Source organism: Staurois parvus, unplaced genomic scaffold, assembly GCF_062004578.1.
Source record: "Staurois parvus isolate SC_StPar_1 unplaced genomic scaffold, SC_StPar_1.0 ptg000395l, whole genome shotgun sequence".
NCBI lineage: Eukaryota > Metazoa > Chordata > Amphibia > Anura > Ranidae > Staurois > Staurois parvus.
In genome coordinates, this window is record NW_028318191.1 from 2,170,609 (window position 1) to 2,189,868 (window position 19,260).

The window sequence follows — 19,260 nt, forward strand, 5'->3', positions numbered from 1 at the left end:
GTCTCCTTTTCGAAGCGTGCCAAGCACCTTCTGCTATTCGTGCTGGATCTCTGCAATGTTGTCTGCGATCTTTGAGCTGGATCTTCATCAGTGGTGGCAGTACTGAGTGAGAGGCACAGGACCCAGAAGATTGTGGCAACTTGAGGTCTACATGGATAAGCCTCTGGCCATGACAACACCTTCAGGTAGCTCCTCCTCTTAGGTGACCCAGTGGTGGGTACCAGTACCATAACAGTAGTTGAGGCAGCTTGAGCCACAGATTCTCCCAGCTCTTCTGCTGCGGCAATACGCATAGGGACTTTCACTAAAGACCCAGATCACTCCTCGGGTTCCTCCTCCTGGACTGGGGACATAGTCACCACCTCTGCACCTGGCGGCTCCACATTAGCTGGAACAAGTGACAGATCCACCTTTGGTATTGGGGAACCACTCTCAGACATGGAAAAAGCACCACTCTAGCTGTATGCCAATAACATGCTGACCTCCCGCTCTGGTGCTGGCTCTCTATGGAGCTCAATCCTGCCAATGCTAATGGAGCACTCAACCCCACTGTCCTTGGGGGGGGGGGGAGCCCTGATGGGGAACATCCTCTTCCCGCCTCACCAGGTCCAGAGAGCCCGAGTGCCAATCAGTCGATGACTTGGCTGATGCACTAATCTTCTCTATTCACCAGGGATCCTCATCCTGCTGTGGCACCAGACGCTCACACCGTGCCTCTCTGACAGGGAGTACCTCAAGTAGGTAGGCATGGCAGTGTCCGCAACAAGCCCAGGCAGTGAAAGCAGATGTCTGGGCCCTATACTCTTCACACACTGGGACCAAGATCTCAGCAGTCCCTACACTACACACTGCCAGTCCCTTCCTCGCATCACCCGCAGGCCAGTGTCTAGGGCGATATCCTGGATCAATGGTGTGCTGAGCCAGTCTCAGTGCTGCATAACAAATGCTATATGATCAGGGGCGGACTGACAACTCATGGGGCCCCTGGGCAACAGGGGATCATGGGGCCCCTGTGTCCTTGCCCAAACTCAAAAAAGCCTATGAAAAAGGTACCAGGGGCATCTCATGTGGCCCCCTACTGACCCTGGGCCCTCGGCAGTGCCCAAGTTTCCAAATGGTCAGTCCGCCCCTGTGTATGATTAAGGTGCTACTGCCGTCCAAAATGACACCAGTGCTGCACTTGCCCCAGTGCCTGTCCACACTCCTCCTTTAGATACTTTGGAACAATCCCAGATCCTGGCACAGGGGCATGTTCTATCCTGCCGGCTGTCACCAAGTGTAAGGCTGCATTCACACCTGAACGGAGAAATTTAATGCCGTTTTTATTTGAGAGTTTCTGAGCATTTTTGTAAGTGTATTACAAGCATTTTAAAAGTGTATTACAGCTTCAGGCATTTTGTTTAGCCAATAGGAAGCACTAGGGGGAGGAGAAGGGGAGGGAATTAGGGGTGAAGAACTGCTGCTGGAGCAAAAAAAGTGCCACAAAAAGCATGTAAACCAGTTAAGACGCACATTTTCAGGCATTTCTATTGAAGTCTATGAGCCTAAAAATGCTTGTAATCTGCCAAGAAGAAGCTCATGTAATTTTTTGAGCGACAGGTATTTTGCTTCAGGTGACAGAACACTTATATGTGAACAGGAGCCATTGAAATGAATGGGATTTGGCTTGCTGAGCAATTTAGAGCTACAAGCTTCCGGCAGAAAATCTCTTAGGTATGAATGCAGCCCAAGAGGAGCTTGGTAGGTGGCTGATTTTGGCATCAAAGCACCCTAACCCTGTTCTAGCCCTGTTAGAACTCTGTTCTTCCTGCTGAGGCCAAACCCTTTGTCATCATGTGCCCTGCTCCTTGCCGTAGGCCTCCACTGGACATTCCCAGCCATAGACCTTTGCATCGACAAGAAAGGAATGTCTAAGCAAGAAGTAGTTTTGCTGTACTTAACTGGTGCTATACAGAAAACAGCAATGCAGAAACATCATGAGGACATTCATTCCGAAGTCACTTGACAGTACACAATGAATCACATTTCATGGATGGTCTGCAGTAGTCACAAGTGAAAGCATGTGCAGCACCTCAGGTGCCATCCCCTCACAGTCTCTCTCTGCCCAGGGCCATTAGTACTCACAAGACTGTGCTCTCTGTAGTTGTCTCCTTGCTAGGTACATCTCTCTTGAGAACTCCCCAGGGAAGCAACCTCACACAGGAATCTCTGACCTGGCATAAAAGGTCTTTTGCAATCCGTCCTAGCCCCCCACCTCTGTAAGGGACAGAAAGACTGTGGCTGGCTTCTCCTGAGTGCAGATCTACTCTTGGCCTTCTTCCCTGTCCAGGGCCTATGTGTTGTGGTTTCATCCACAGTGGGGTAGGGTGTTTAGCTCCCATGCCCTAAGTATGTCTGTCTGTGATCCTCCCTACGTGACTTTTACAAGGGTATTGACTCACCCCTGACATCACTGCAGGAGGTTTTTTCTCAAAGGGACCTAGCACCTGATGACACTGCTGTAACCAGGCACTATTCTGATAGAGAACCACCTAGTACCAAAATGGCTTATAGCACCTGCCTACATACTTGCCTGCTCTGTGCAATTGTTTTGTACCTATAAAATCACAGGAATCCTGAGGTGTCACCAGAGCTAGTGTCCTCATTGGAAGATTTCTCTATTACTGTTCTGATGTCAACCCAAAGTGTGGGATTTTTTTACTTTTACTTTTGAATTTCCCTAACAGGGGCATAGACAGCAATAAAAAAAAAGTGACAGGTGTTCTAATCCCTTTCTACTGTATCCAAAACTGAAAAAAAAAAGTTCTGCCTTTTTAGTTTCAGTTTAATTGTACATTACTGCCACCTTCAGGAGAATAGGACACTGGCAAGCAAAGTTCTAAGAATAGCCCAGTTTAACTCCTGCTCCCAGCATGCCTGTTTTTTTGTTAGTGTCCTTTAGGAAAATGAACCTCTTCCTCTTTCTCAAGATATTTGTTTTCTAGTGAGATTCTTCAGTTGCTGCAGATCCACAGGGGCTCATTTTTGCAGCTTCTGGATTGCCTACTCTTCTGATTTCCCCTTTGGGGCTGTACCTGGACCCTGTCATTAAGATGCAGAGCCAGCTTGTATTGTCACCCTCTGGGTACTGGATCCTGCATTTGGTGCTTAGCTAGGCTTGTGGTGCATCACGGTGATACCTGCAGGGTGCTTTACTGGTCCAGGGCTTAGGTACACACATCTGGGGGAACGGTTGACCTAGGCTCTGTCAGCCAAGGTCCATTGGACCAAGCAGACCCTGCAGATATTCAGGTGCATCCTAAATCTCTGGAAGTTAACAGTCTCATCACTTGGCACTATCTGGGCCTGATTTTAGACACAGCCCTGTCTAAGGTTTTTCCCTCTCCAGGACAATTTCCAGTCTCTTTGCCCTTTTGTTTAGGATGTGCAGTCTCTAGGCCATCCAACTCTCTATTTTTGCATGGGGGTTTAAGGGCTAGTGGTAACCTCCTTTTGAGGCAGCTCCATATGCCCAATTTCACTCCAGGCTACTGAAAATCAATGTTCTGGCAGGGTGGGACAAGCGGATACCAGCCTATTGGGCTGGGGCAAAGTCCTAGGTACCCTCTTGTAACAATGGACTTGGTCATCAAAGGAATCTCTGGAACTTTGGGTGATCCAGGTATCCCTTTAACGCTGGACCTTTTGTCTGCAACATCCACATCAGGGAGGCACCAGAAATCTTGCAGCTCAGAAAGTGGATCTGATTCTGGCCTGGGCAGAACTTCATGTCCCAATGTAGAAAACTGGCAGGTAGATTTCCTCAAACGCCATCATCTGGACTGTAAAAAATGGTCTGTTCACCTTTGTCAAATCCGCTATCCCAGGTGAGGTTTCATCTCAAGATCCTGGGATCTAACTTTGGCAGAGGATGCTTTGAAGGCTCTGTGAGCTCAGTTCAACCTGATATCCCAAGGAAATGGATTGCCTGTGTAGTGTATGCATTATTTGCTTTTATCTTTGAGCTATAGGTCCCTTTCGACAGCCTGACAATGTTTCTGATTGCTGAACGCCCTTGTAGTAGACGGCATTCTTCTCATTTCACTAATGCTAGTTGGATTTGTCAGCTCACCATTTGAGCCTCAGGGGCAAGGTTTCCCCTTTTTGGGTCAAAGCACACTCCACTAGATAAGTTAGTGCTTCTAAGGCTTTTCAACATCACGCATCTGTTTCTTAAAATTGCAAGGGTGCCATATGGTCTTCTGGTTACATTACGTTTTACCTGGCGGATATTAAGGCTTCAGCTGATGCCAAATTTGGTTGGAAGGTTCTTCAGGTGGTGCTGTAGGCTCCCTTAAGCTGCCCTTGTTAAAGGATAAGTTTACCTTTGGGAACATGTTATATGTTCCACCCATTTTTAGGGTGGAACAAGTAACACGTTCCCAGTGCTGCAGCAACCCCTGTGACAGAAGTATGGGGAGAATTTCCCTCTACAAGCGGTCACTTTTTAAAAATAGCAGGGCTAAGTCCGCGTCATTATTCACAGTGTACTGTGAGTGAACAACCTACAAGTCCTGACAGCCGCTAAGGCTGTCGGCTTGTAGTTCTCAATGAACTACCACGGCGCTGTGGAGCACCGTGGTAGTTTATTGAATCTTCCTGTCAGTTTATCTGCTTAGCTGTACATCCTGTACGGGCAAGCAGATATACTGACAGATCTGTAGGAGACCTGTACGGCACCAGCCGCAGATTGTTGGTTCAATGCTTAACAGGCTCCTGCAACCAAAAATAATAAGTGCACATTTTTTTACCTGCAAAAAAAAGTGCATTTATTATTTTTGGTCAAAAGGTGAACTTATCCTTTTTTAATCTATTTTCTTCCTTTTGTAGGTCCATTTTAGCCTTTGTTTTACTGTTATCCACCCCTCAGTTGGACTGATTTTGGACAGTTCAGTATTTCAGAATGACAATAGTTTTTCAGCAGTCTTATCTGTAAAATCTTTTTCTTGGAGTACATCACTGGTTAGGTCTCCTCCCTCTGTTGTTCTGATCCACTCCTATCATTGGTTGTTACTAAACTGAGTCATGGTGGGAGCAAGAGAGAGGCTAGCCTTTGCTTGCCAGTGTTTCATTCTCCTGAAGGTGGCACTATAACTCAGTGTTTCAGAGTACTATATTTTGTACTGTAATGTACTTCAAGAAAAGGGTTTTAAAGGTAAGGCAACAATCATGTTTTTTTTTGTGTTGTAAAACCAGTTGCAGAATAAACTTCTTTTTTACAACTGCAGTTACAGTTGCAAGAAAAAGTATGTGAACCCCTTGGGATTACATGGAGTTTTGCATGAATTGGGCATAAAATGTGCTCTGAACATCATCTAAGTCACAACAATAGAAGAACACAGTCTGCTGAACATAATACTACACAAACATTAGATGTTGTCATGGTTTAATTGCACATAACATGTAAACATTCACAGTGCAGGGAGGAAAAAGTATGTGAGGCCCCAGCTTAATGACTTCTCCCAGAGCTAATTGGAGCCAGGAGTGAGCCAACCTTGACTCCAATCAGTGTGATGATATTGGATGTGTTGCTGACAGCTGTCCTGCCCTTAAAAAACACACACCTGTTTTGGGTTTACTGGTTTCAAGAAGCACTGTCTGATGTGAACCATGCCTCGCAGAAAAGAGCTCTCAGAAGACCTACGATCAAGAATTGTTGACTTGTATGAAGCTGGAAAGGGTTACAAAAGTATATCATAAAGCCTTGATGTTCATGTGTCCACGGTAAGACAGACTGTCTACAAATGGAGAAAGTTTAGCACTGTTGCTACTCTCCCTAGGCGTGGTCGTCCTGTAAAAATGACTGCAGAATGCTGCATGAGGTAAAGAAGAATCCCAGAGTGTCAGCTAAAGACCTACAGAAATTTCTGGCACATGCTAACATTTTTGTTGACACATCTACACTAAGGAAAACATTAAACAAGAATGGAGTACATGGGAGGACACCACGGAGGAAGCCATTGCTGTCCAAAAAGAATATTGCAGCACGTTTGAAGTTTGCAAAAGAGCACCTGGATGTTCCACAGCACTACTGGCAAAATATACTGTGGACAGATGAAACCAAGATTGAGTTGTTTGGGAAGAACACACAACACTATGTGTGGAGAAAAAAAGGCACAGCACACCAACATCAAAACCTCATCCGCACTGTAAAACATGGCGGAGGGAGCATCATGGTTTGGGGCTGCTTTGCTGCCTCAGGGCCTGGACGGATTGTTGTCATTGATGGGAAAATGAATTCCAGAGTTTATCAAGACATTTTGCAGGAAAACGTACGACCATCTGTCGCCAACTGAAGCTCCGCAGAGGATGGGTGATGCAACAGGACAATGACCCAAAGCATACAAGTAATTAAACAAAACAATGGCTGCAACAGCACAGAATACGCCTTCTGGAGTGGCGCAGTCAGAGTCCTGACCTCAACCCGATTGAAATGCTGTGGCATGACCTTAAGAGAGCAATTCACACCAGACATCCCAAGAATATTGCTACACTGAAACAGTTTTGTGAAGAGGAGTGGTTCAAAATTACTCCAGATCGTTGTGCAGGTCTGATCTGCAACTACAGGAAACGTTTGGTTGAGGTTATTGCTGCCAAAGGAGGGTCAACCAGTTATTAAGTCCAAAGGTTCACATACTTTTTCCTCCCTGCACTGTGAATGTTTACATGTTATGTGCATTTAAACCATGGCAACATCTAATGTTTGTGTAGTATTATGTTCAGCAGACTGTGTTCTTCTATTGTTGTGACTTAGATGACATTCAGAGCACATTTTATGCCCAATTCATGCAAAACTCCACATAATCCCAAGGGGCTCACATACGTTTTCTTGCAACTGTATACTAGTAAAACAGACATTGTCCAATAGCAGGTGAAAATTACATTAACTTAATACTGTTTATTTGAAATAAAAATTAAGGCAATTTTTAAAGAATCTTGCCCCCCTCCGAAAAAATGAGTGTGAGGATTCCGTCCATCTGTGTTCCTAGCAATATGGTGGTTGATCATGTGTCATTAGTATGAATAATTACAACTGCTGTATATTCACCTTGCATCACTGTGATGCCCATGCATAATACTGTATTGGTATATTCCCACACCTATGGATTGTCCTCTAAAGAGTGCATGCACTGTCACTCACACAAGACTGTCAGTCTCTACCATGCATGTGAGGGATCTTACCATCATATTACTGCGCTCCTATAGCAGAGAGCGCATGTGCAGTGGAGCCTGCATGAAGATATTTGTCAGCAAAATGACAGCAGTGGTAATCCATAATCCAGTCCATCAAGGCATTACTCCATCTTCTTGTTTCTTCATAATCAGGTTTTGTATGTCACAGAAATATGCTGCACAGTGTTGTCCTGCTGCATGGTGACATTAGCACCAAACCAGCCACAGAAGGCTTGGCAGTGTAAAGTTGTGTTGGGTGTTGGGTGTATGCAGGGGTGTATTTACCACAAGGCAAACAAGGCATTTGCCTAGTGTGGCATTTAACAGGGGGGGGGAACAGCATTTGTCAGGGTGGAAGCGCCATCCCCCAAAAGAAGGAATGGAAGAAGGGACACACGCAGCCTGGGGACCAGGTGGGATCTGAGGCTGCAGGCTGCTTGATGGTGTATGCAGAGCCTGACTCTTGTTCCCAGGGATGTCCAGAGCTGTGAAGGTGAGTGTCTTATCTCTTGCTGGGGTGAGGAGTGGGTGGGTTTCCAGTGTATGGGGGGGTGGTGGAAGTGGAAGGCTCTCTCGGGTGGGGGTGGGGGCTGGGGTGTTGTTGGTCAATGTCAGGCTCTCTTCGTGGGGGAGGGGGGTGTTGGTCGGTGTCAGGTTCTGTGGGGGGGCAATTTTTCTGTTGCCTAGAGCAGCATGAAACACCACTGCATTTATGACCAATATTTTGTCCCCCAAAAAGACATGGAAGCCCAATAAGTTGGAAATAGGGCAAGGCTCCAGCTTTATTGAACTTTCCAAATGTAGCAATTTTTCAAATGTACAAAACAACAATGGCAGTCACAATTATACTGTGAGCACCCATAAAACAAACTCACATAGACTAAAAGGCCTGTCCTTACCAGTGCCAGACAGGCGTTAGACTGACCCCAGAATTTAACTTGAGGGCATAGCCCATAAAGCAACATCAATTGCTAGCAAAGTCAAAACTGCCAATAAAGCTGTGGCAAAACATCACAAGGGGATGGAGGGTGGACAACTCTTGTGACAGCTGAATCCCCTCAGAGCAGTTGTACATGCCCCAGCGTAGCTTTTTCTAGAGTTCAGGCTCAAGCCAATCACCTCAGCTCAAATGTAAACTCATCCAACAGGTTTTTTTTTTTTTTGCCCATGCCAATAAAAAAAAATGCAGGAATTTTGGTACACTTTAAACGCACCAGAAGCGCCCAATCTAAAAGAAGTCTGTGGGAAAGTGTGGGTCACCCACACGAAAAATGCAGGTACACCACTCTGGAGTGAATCAACCCTAGGGTTTGTGGGGAGCATGTGACACTGTTCAAACTTAGCAACCAGTCACTAGGCTCAAGCTTGAAAGATGACTGAGGGAATGACATCACAGCTTTATCTAGTCACCATCACCACTAATTTAATTTCAACTGTAACAGAGGAAGGAGCAGTGATGAAGCACAGACAAATGAAGCATAGGTGGTCAGTGGGCTCCTTTTGCTGCGTCACTTTGTCACATGGACAGCGTGTGACCATGTCTTTCTTTTCTAAGGGCACAATCATTGTTGCTGTCCATTCAGAAACTTTGATTATTGAAAATACACTCTTATTCATTGTGGGTACAGGATTTTGAGGAATATGGCTTATGCTGCCACTGACAAGAGGATTTAGACACTGGCAACAAAAAATCATGACCAGCCTCATATAACCCTTAAAGCTCTGAAGGATGAACATCTTTTCTCTACTAAAAAAGTTTATCCATTTTTGTTTTCTTCCCATTTTTGTTTTCTCACTAAATCCTGTTTGAACTTCTTTATGTAGTTATCTGAAATTACATATTCTCAGCTATAGCTTTTGATTGTGTGGTCTGCCTGGAATGTGATCTTCAGACACTGGGTTCTGCATTGTGGCTGTTTCAAGGCCTTTGTGTACCGTGCACCACAAGGAGCACTTTCTGGATCTAGAGCTGTGACACAGCCTCTGGTATGACCCTGTCTCTGAAGTACCTGTTTATGAGTATGATGTGTGGGTGAGCATCGGGAGTTACTTTTTTTAAGTTAGAACCATTGGGCACCATTACTATTTGGTTTTTCTTTTCCGTTGGTCTCCCTGGAAAGGGTTAAAATGTAATTTAGTGCTGCATCATTAGGTGAGTACCACATGTTCAGAGGCCATAATGGTACCTCATCATCTTCTCCATAATTGTCACCTGATCTTCCAGCAGCTTTTGCTGTGGAGGTTCTATCTGACAAAATGTCGTAAAAACCCTTGCAGGAAAATATTGTCCATGAAGAGTTGCAGGCATTCACCATAGCACCCAAGCATAAGGTAACCCATTACTGGTTCTTATTGATGTAGTGTGTACCACCCTAAAAATGGAAAAATAGCCTCTATATTCTACTAGTGCTGCTACAAATATGGGATCCCCTACAGGTCCTAAGACTGGGAAACTCCTCATAAAATATTCACAGCTGCCAAATGAATTTGGTTGTCTCAGCAATTCAAAACCTGCCGTTTGAACCCATGAGGGATATTCCCTTTTTTACTCATGTGTCTTGTCTTGTAACAAACCTTTTCTGGTCCCGTATGATATTTCACAAAGAACAAGGCACACTAGACTAGATCTGTGACTGCTTTTTGGGCTTTTCAGCATCAGGCAACTGAGTCCCAGATTTGCTAGGCTTGCACCTGGTCTTCAGTTTACATGTTCTCTAAGTTCCACCAGGTAGATGATCAGGACTGATGCCGTCTTTGGGAACTTCCAAGTGTCTCTATTTTTTAGAGGGTGTGTTAGTGTTTTGTTTGTTTGGTTGCCCATCCTTCCTTTTGGACATTCTAAATGTCTCTGAATCCTTCTTCTCTTAATGAACAAGAAAGAAATTGGGATTTTGGTACTCCATACTATTGGAGGCCACATGGGTCACACTCTCAGCACTGCTCTGTTATGAAATTGAAGTTTGCTGTGAGTGTGAACAGTTTTACCAGGTTGGTCACTGTTTTATGCCAGTCCAAATCCTCCTATAGAGTCCTGTGTCCCTCAATGAACTCCAAGAAGAGGAGTTTACTGTTATAGTGTGCGTAGTATCTTGTGCTGTGTAGAAAATGTACAACTGAAGACTTAAATGTACTGAAAAATAACACAGAGAAGTATTTTACAACCACAGTACAAAGTCTGCATATTTTGGGCCTCACTTCTACACTGTTCTCAGGTTAAAAAAAAACTGCTCTGCCAGAATGGAGGAAGTTTGTATATGTAGGTCTAGTCGCCTTTATATATATATATAAGAAAAAAATTACCAGAGGACAGGGCCACTGTTATGGCAGTAGAACCAACCCTCCCATACCGGGCCCAAACCCCATCAGGTCAACAGGGGGTCCCGGGCACCTGAAAAGCAAGACGGTCAGTTCTATTGCTTTATCAGCCTAAAAAATATACACTAAGGAGCAATTCTTTTAGAGTAGCCACCTGTGTAATTCAAACTTGAAACAATGTAATTGTTCCTCGCTCCTGATGATATAATTGATGATGGAACGCATTGGGTGCAGACCTTTTGCTTCACCTACTTTACTTCCGGTTTGCTTGCTTCTGGTCCATGGAACACAGGAGCATCCCAGACACGCTATTATGCACTTCTAGCTTGTACTAACAAGCACCTTTTTGCTGTAAGTGATTTTTAATCATTTTATTTGAATAAAATAAAGGTGGTAATACACACGGTTTGTTCCATCTTCCCTACCAACAGGCTGGTAGAGGAAGAGTGACACTCATTTACAGTCATAAGAGGAGATCCAGTGGTTCATTTCTATTAAGGGGTCATGGAGAGTTGGTGAGCGTGGTCTGCAAAGTACAGAAACACGGACACTGGCACTTTATTACTTATTTTAGAAGAGCATTTTATTCACTGAAGCCATCACCTTTGTTATCACTCAGCACTTTATTGGAATTTGGGTGTGTGTGTGTGTGTATATTGTATATATGTATGTGTAATAAATATATATATATATATATTTTTTTTTTTTATTAAATTAGGGGGAGGTGCATAACTGTGCCATACAATTTGTGTTTTAATATTTGTATTTTTGTATTGATTGGAATAATAGTTGTAATATCCCTATACTAACATGTTTACAAAGGATTTGAAACACTGGCAGTAGGAGGGAGGGGTATTACAGTAGCCTTGCATTTAAACTTTAATTGTTTTTTTGGTTTATTTTACATAGTCTTTTCATACATAACACCAGTCTCAACTTCAACCAGGAGGAGGTGTTTTGTAGCACTGAACCCATGTTTACTTCATTTATATTTGGTTATATCCTTTTGGGATATAATTGGGGTGCTGGCAGCTACATACAGTTGTGGTCAAAATAATAGCAGTGTGTTGAAAAAAGTGAATAAAGCTCAAAATCCTTCTAATAGCTTTTATTTCCATACACACAAATGCATTGGGAACACTACACATTCTATTCCAAATCAAAACATGAAGAAAAATATATCAAATTTGTGTTGTTCCTCTAAAAAAATTAAGAAAAGTGAATATTAGACTGTTCAAAAAAATAGCAGTGTTTGTATTCTTCTTTACAAACTCAAACATTCACTATATAAACTGAAAAATGTTTGAAGATTTTGCTTCCCTTTGAATCACTTAATTAATATTTAGTTGTATAAGCACTGTTTCTGAGAACTGCTGTACATCTGTGTTGCATGGAGTCAACCAACTTCTGGCACCTGTGAACAGGTATTCCAGCCCAGGATGATTGGACTACATTCCACAGTTCTTATCTATTTCTTGGTTTTGCCTCAGAAACTGCATTTTTGATGTCACCCCATAAGTTTTCTATTGGATTAATATCCGGGGATTGGGCTGGCCACTCCATAATGTCAATCTTGTTGGTCTGGAACCAAGATGTTGCACATTTACTGGTGTGTTTGGGGTCGTTGTCTTGTTGGAACACCCATTTCAAGGGCATTTCCTCTTCAGCATAAAGCAGCATGACCTCTTCAAGTATTCTGATGTATTCAAACTGATCTATGATCCCTGGTATGCGATAAATAGGCCCAACACCGTAGTATGAGAAACATCCCCATATCATGATGCTTGCACAACCATGCTTCACTGTCTTCACAGTGTACTGTGGCTTGAATTCAGTGTTTGGGGGTCGTCTGACAAACTGTCTCAGGCCACTAGACCCAAAAAGAACAATCTTACTTTCATTAGTCCACAAAATGTTGCGCCATTTCTCTTTAGGCCAGTCAATGTGCTCCTTGGCAAATTGTAACCTCTTCAGCGCGTCTTTTTTTCAACAGTGGGACTTTGCGGGGGCTTCTTGCAGATAGCTTGGCTTCATATAGGTGTCTTCTAATTGTAACAGTACTCACAGGTAACTTTGGACCTTCTTTGATCTTCCTGGAGCTGATTGTTAGCTGAGTCCTTGCCATTTTGGCTATTCTTCTATCCATTTGAATGGTAGTTCTTCGCTTTCTTCCACGTCTTTCAGGTTTTGGTTGCCATTTTAAAGCATTTGCAATCATTTTAGCCGAGCAGCCTATCATTTTCTGCACTTCTTTATATGTTTTCCCCTCTCCAATCAACTTTTTAATCAAGGTACACTGTTCTTCTGAACAATGTCTGGAACGACCCATTTTCCTCAGAATTTCAGAGAGAAATGCACTGTAACCAGCATGTACAACATTTGCTGCCTTCCTTCCTTAAATAAGGGCAATAATTGCCACCTGTTTTTCAAAGAATTAATGACATCACTAATAGAACTCCACACTGCTATTGTTTTGAACATGCCCCTTTCAATTAGTGATTCAATTACAGAGAATCAGCAGCATGCATGTCATGACTGTTGGGTCTGTTGGATTTCTATTACTCTACTACACCTGCTAGTAAATTATTTGCCATGTAGAAATATAATTTCTACCAAAAAAAGTGATTGATCAGGTTAATGATGTCTGACTGCTATTATTTTGAACACAACTGTATTATGTTGGATTAGAAAAAGATACCATATCCAGGATTATTTTTTCTTACTTGTAATTGTAATTCAAACTTGAAACAATGTAATTTTTCTCACCATTTTCATTAGCTGTCACTTGCTTGATACAGGACAGCATTCAGGCTTGTACAGCCTACCACTGTAGTAGGAGTCTGTTTTCCTGGTATTTCATCTTTACAACTCCAGTTTGGGTATGGACTGCAGAGGATCCACAGCTGAACCGGAGTTGTAAAGATCAATAAGTGGGAACACAGAATCCTACTGCAGAGGTATCAAACTGGATGTGAACCACGTGGGTATTGACAACAGTAATTGTGCCTCCCCCCCATAGCTCCAATCACTCTCCCAAAATCTGACCCCTCTTTCCAGCAGATCTGATCTTCCTGTGTGCCCCTTCTGCAATGCTGCTGGTTTCTCCTCCTCCCATTGGCTGCAGCTGTGGAGGACCGGTTTCAGGATGGATAGCAACATTTACCTCTAAACAGGGCTGTTAAAAATGTGAAAAAAAAATTTGTAAAAGTCCAATCCCAGCACGGATTGCTCTTCAGAGAGCAAAGCAAGTGTCAATGAGCACCTAATTATTTATCTCCTTCAGTGTCTGACTCTTCCCTCAGCTCCCCCTAATACTTACCTGAGCCTGATCATGATCCAGCACTATGCACAAAAGAAGCAGCTTTCCCAGGTCTCTCCCTCCTCATTGGCTGGGACACAAGACAATGGCTTCTGCTGCTGTCAATCACAGCTACTAAGATGGGAGACGGGGGGTGGGACCAGAGCCGGGCTGTGTGTGTCTCATAGAGAAAGCAGCTTGCTTTGGGGGCACTTAGCAGCGGGGAGGGGCCAGGAGTGCCAGCGGGGGGACCCAAGAAGAGGAGGACTGGGGCTGCTCTGTGCACAACCATTGCACAGAGCAGGTAAGTATACCATTTTTTTTTTTTTAAGTGAACCTTTAGTATCATTTTAACTTTCATTTTCTAGTGTCACTGGTCAATGGAAAAATACTTCCCCTCAGGAAATCACCTTTCAAAAGTTAAAGTAGAACTATAGGCAACACTTTTTTTTTTTTTATTGGATTAAGCAAGGGAGGGTTATAACCCCAGTAGGATTTTTTTTTGTTTGCCATCTGTGTTCCATTATGGAGATTTCTCTTCACTTCCTGTCCCATAGCCAAACAGGTGAAATGAAATACCTGCAAATTAATAGAAATCCTTGGGGACTCCCAGGTTACCAGAACTACCCACATTTAAAATATATATATATATAGCATGCTGAAATGTGTTTTTATTACAAAATAAATGAAAAATATTTTTAAAAATACATTTCAAATTTACTGTATGTCTTTAATTATATATATATATATATATATATATATATATATATTTATTTATTTTTTATTTAAAATATATTATTCAGATTGTTTTAACTTATAAAAAAGTAATTTTAACATATATTTGTAAATGCATTCCAAAAATGTAGATTTGAATTTTTAAAGACATACAGTATATTTGAAATGTATTTTTAAAAATATTTTTCATATTTTGTAATAAAAACACATTTCAACATGCTATATATATATATTTAATGAAATATATTTTGAAATATATTGAATATGGCCAAAATTGTAGCATTTCAAATATATAGTAATATATTTGGGAAGAATATTTTTAAAATATATTTCAAATATATTTTTCTTCCATATGGGTAGTGTCGCCATTTGAAAATTTCTCCTCTATTACTTTTCTGGGGACAACCCAAAATGTCATATTTTCTTTACTTTCAATGACAATAGTTTTGCCTATACCTTAAAGTCCACTCAAATGTTACTTAGATTTGAGTAGACTTTCAAAAGTACCTTGGTAGGTGGATCTGCTCCATGGTCTGTCCTGTGCAAAGTCTGTCCCCATGGTGGACAGGCCTTACTCTGCTTTACACTGAAGATTTGTGCCAATCATTCCCATGCTCTCCCTTGGAAAATACAGAAATTCCCAGTAACTCTGGTCTAATACCAAGCAAGGCCAAATGTCAAGGAAAAAACGTTGTGAACATGAACAAAACAGTGGTTAATTAAGCCCCAAAACCAGCAATAACTGATATTTTTTTCCAGGGAATTTTACTTTTGTCTAAATTATAAAATGTAAGGATTAATGTGAAGAGACTTTAAAGCTGAACTGACCAGTAGACATCTACTGCTGTCCTAGTTTGCTGCTGGTCAGTCTTGAAAATGATTTACAAAATACACCTGTACAAAACATGGAGTATGTGGAAGTTAACACTTTTGCTGCTCTCCGCAGGAAGCAATATAGGAATGCCCCAGGACCCATGCAGGTACATAATAGCAACACATGGTTATGTGACTGCACTACCTACAGTATCTTTTACATTCAGACTGGGTTCACACTGATGCGATGCAGGAAAAACTGTGAATCCCGTGCGCTTCCCGCAATGCATTGCAATTGCATGTCGAACATGCGAACTAGTGCGGGTGTCAATGTTAAATTAATGACACTCCGAAACAGATCGCAAAATGTGATGCAATTGCCAGAAATTGCATCACATGGGTGAGAACACCTACAGTGGGGCAAAAAAGTATTTAGTCAGCCACCAATTGTGCAAGTTCTCCCACTTAAAAAGATGAGAGAGGCCTGTAATTGGCATCATAGGTAGACCTCAACTATGAGAGACAAAATGAGAAAAAAAATCCAGACACTCACATTGGCTGATTTGGAAAGAATTTAATTGAAAATTATGGTGGAAAATAAGTATTTGGTCACCTACAAACAAGCAAGATTTCTGGCTCTCACAGACCTGTACCTTCTTCTTTAAGAGGCTCCTCTGTCCTGCACTCATTACCTGTATCAATGGCACCTGTTTGAACTTGTTGTCAGTATAAAAGACACCTGTCAACAACCTCAAACAGTCACACTCCAAACTCCACTATTGTGAAGACCAAAGAGCTGTCGAAGGACACCAGAAACAAAATTGTAGACCTGCACCAGGCTGGGAAGACTGAATCTGCAATCGTCAAGCAGCTTGGTGTGAACAAATCAACTGTGGGAGCAATAATTACAAAATGGAAGACATACAAGACCACTGATAATCTCCCCCGATCTGGGGCTCCACGCAAGATCTCACCCCGTGGGGTCAAAATGATCACAAGAATGGTGAGCAAAAATCCCAGGACCACATGGGGGGACCTAGTGAATGACCTGCAGAGAGCTGGGACCAACGTAACAAAGGCTACCATCAGTAACACACTACGCCGCCAGGGACTCAGATCCTGCAGTGCCAGACGTGTCCCCCTGCTTAAGCCAGTACATGTCCGGGCCCGTCTGAAGTTTTCTAGAGAGCATTTGGATGATCCAGAAGAGGATTGGGAGAATGTCATATGGTCAGATGAAACCAAAATAGAACTGTTTGGTAGAAACACAACTCGCTGTGTTTGGAGGAGAGAGAATGCTGAGTTGCATTCAAAGAACACCATACCTACTGTGAAGCATGGGGGTGGCAACATCATGCTTTGGGGCTGTTTCTCCACAAAGGGACCAGGGCGACTGATCCATGTACAGGACAGAATGAATGGGGCCATGTATCGTGAGATTTTGAGGTAAACCTCCTTCCATCAGCAAGGGCATTGAAGATGAAACGTGGCTGGGTCTTCCAGCATGACAATGATCCCAAACATACCGCCCGGGCAACGAAGGAGTAGCTTCGTAAGAAGCATTTCAAGGTCCTGGAGTGGCCTAGCCAGTCTCCAGATCTCAACCCCATAGAAAACCTTTGGAGGGAGTTGAAAGTCCGTGTTGCCCAGCGACAGCCCCAAAACATCACTGCTCTAGAGGAGATCTGCATGGAGGAATGGGCCAACATACCAGCAACAGTGTGTGCCAACCTAGTGAAGACTTACAGGAAGCGTTTGACCTCTGTCATTGCCAACAAAGGATATATAACAAAGTATTGAGATGAACTTTTGATATTGACCAAATACTTATTTTCCACCATAATTTGCAAATAAATTCTTTCCAGATCAGTCAATATGATTGTCTGGATTTTTTTTCTCATTTTGTCTCTCATAGTTGAGGTCTACCTTTGATGCCAATTACAGGCCTCTCTCATCTTTTTAAGTGGGAGAACTTGCACAATTGGTGGCTGACTAAATACTTTTTTGCCCCACTATATGTGATACGATTCACGTGTGGTCCTGCACCTTTTTTGGTGCAGATGTGATGCGATTTGAGCCATACAGAATGTATGGCTCAAATTGCACCGCAAAGACATTGCATGTAATTCACACAGGAATGCTCTACACACACCGCATTAGTCTGAACCCAGACTCAATTTAAGTTTCTTTATACTACTCATCTGCAGGCCTACTTTAAAGTGAACCTCTCCTCATGAAACCCTAACTAAATTAACATGATCATGAACCATAATATGCTGATACAAATAGGAGTTTTTTTGGAGATATGAAGTTTCTGTGCACTCTAGGAGCCATCTAACCTGTAGTTAATGTATGCAAACAATTTTCTAAGTTGGCATCTAGGCATCCCCTCCTTCCTCAGCATGCCTAAATGCCAAAAAAAAACAATAAGTGCACAAAGCTTACATCCGGGGATTGATGGTTTCAGAAAAAAAAAAATGTAGAGGCGCCTCGTAGTATTTATTTGTAGTGATCCACAGCAGCTGCACGGCACTGGCAGATTGTGTGCTGCTTGCTGCTCTTCCTATTTTACATCTCCTTCCTGGAATAATCAGATGTGCTGCGTCCACACCATCTGCTGAGTCACTGACTTGGAACAAATATGTATGCTTGTTCCAGATCTGTGACTGAAAGTGACAAAGCCAGAAACTGCCAGCAACTAGTATTCTTGGGGGGGAAGAATGACAATGACAGTCCCAACCTTTCTCTAACTTCATGTTTCCTTTTTGGCCTCCCTCTCTGTAAATCCATGAAAAAGGTTGTCTTTGCCAGCATGGGATGCACAGCCAGTCCCTTTCACACCTGAACACCATTGCTGGCCCCAGTTTGACAGCCGTGTGTGTCCCTAAACGCAGACACTGTACCCGTTACATGGGTGAATGGATAGGTACAACCTTAAAGTGGTTGTAAACCCTCACATATACCCAGTGAAGTGACTAGCTTCAGGCGACACACTGAGATGAAACAGATCCTCTTACATAAGTTGTACCGGATTATCTGCGGCCATATCATCTGTACAGCTGTTTAATGTCCAGATGTTATACAGCTTGCCTCAGAGTTCAGAAAAAAGGGGGTGGATAGCTGAAGTTACACCCTGCTGAGCTCAGTGAGGAGATTTCTGAGAGCTGATTGGAGGGAAGAGACACATTCCCCCTCCACACAGCTCGCAGGAACAGAGCTGGGGCTCCCAATCTGTTGAAGCTCCCTGCCCTGTCACCATTTTTCTCTTGGTGTTAGGAAAACCTGTCAGAAATGATTCATGCAGATAGCAGAAGAACGAAGCCACAATTTTTGACATAACGCCAATTTTTTGTTATGGTTACATTTCTCCAGCTTGGACCAAAGTAAGTATGTATATGCCATAGCTGTGGGATCTCCATAAAAGCTGGAAATTACTAGCAACCAATACTACAGTAATTGCTGCTGGTTTCTGGGTGCCATGCCCAGGTCTGCTGTTAGAAACCACGGGGGCCCACACAGCCAACTTGACAGGGCCCCCCCCCTTCTTAAAAAAAAAAACCCAGTGTACCGTGCTTCAGTTATGAACACCATGAGTGATCTGTACCAATCACTCATTGTGTTCATTCAGGAAAGGAAAGGGCTGGTAAATGTGGCCTATTTACCAGACCTTTCCCCGATTCTATCCGGAAGGATCCTACTATGTGCTTGCAGATACTGGTGGGAAGGAAAGGAGGGAATCTGGCAACACTGTGGAGGTGGGGGCACACAGGGGGCCTGGATATCAGGGGAAAACGTATGGTGCACAGGGATGGTGATGGGTGCTGCGGGGGGGAGAACAATTACTGCAACAGACCCTTGTATGACTCTTTCTGCAACAGCTGAAAGCC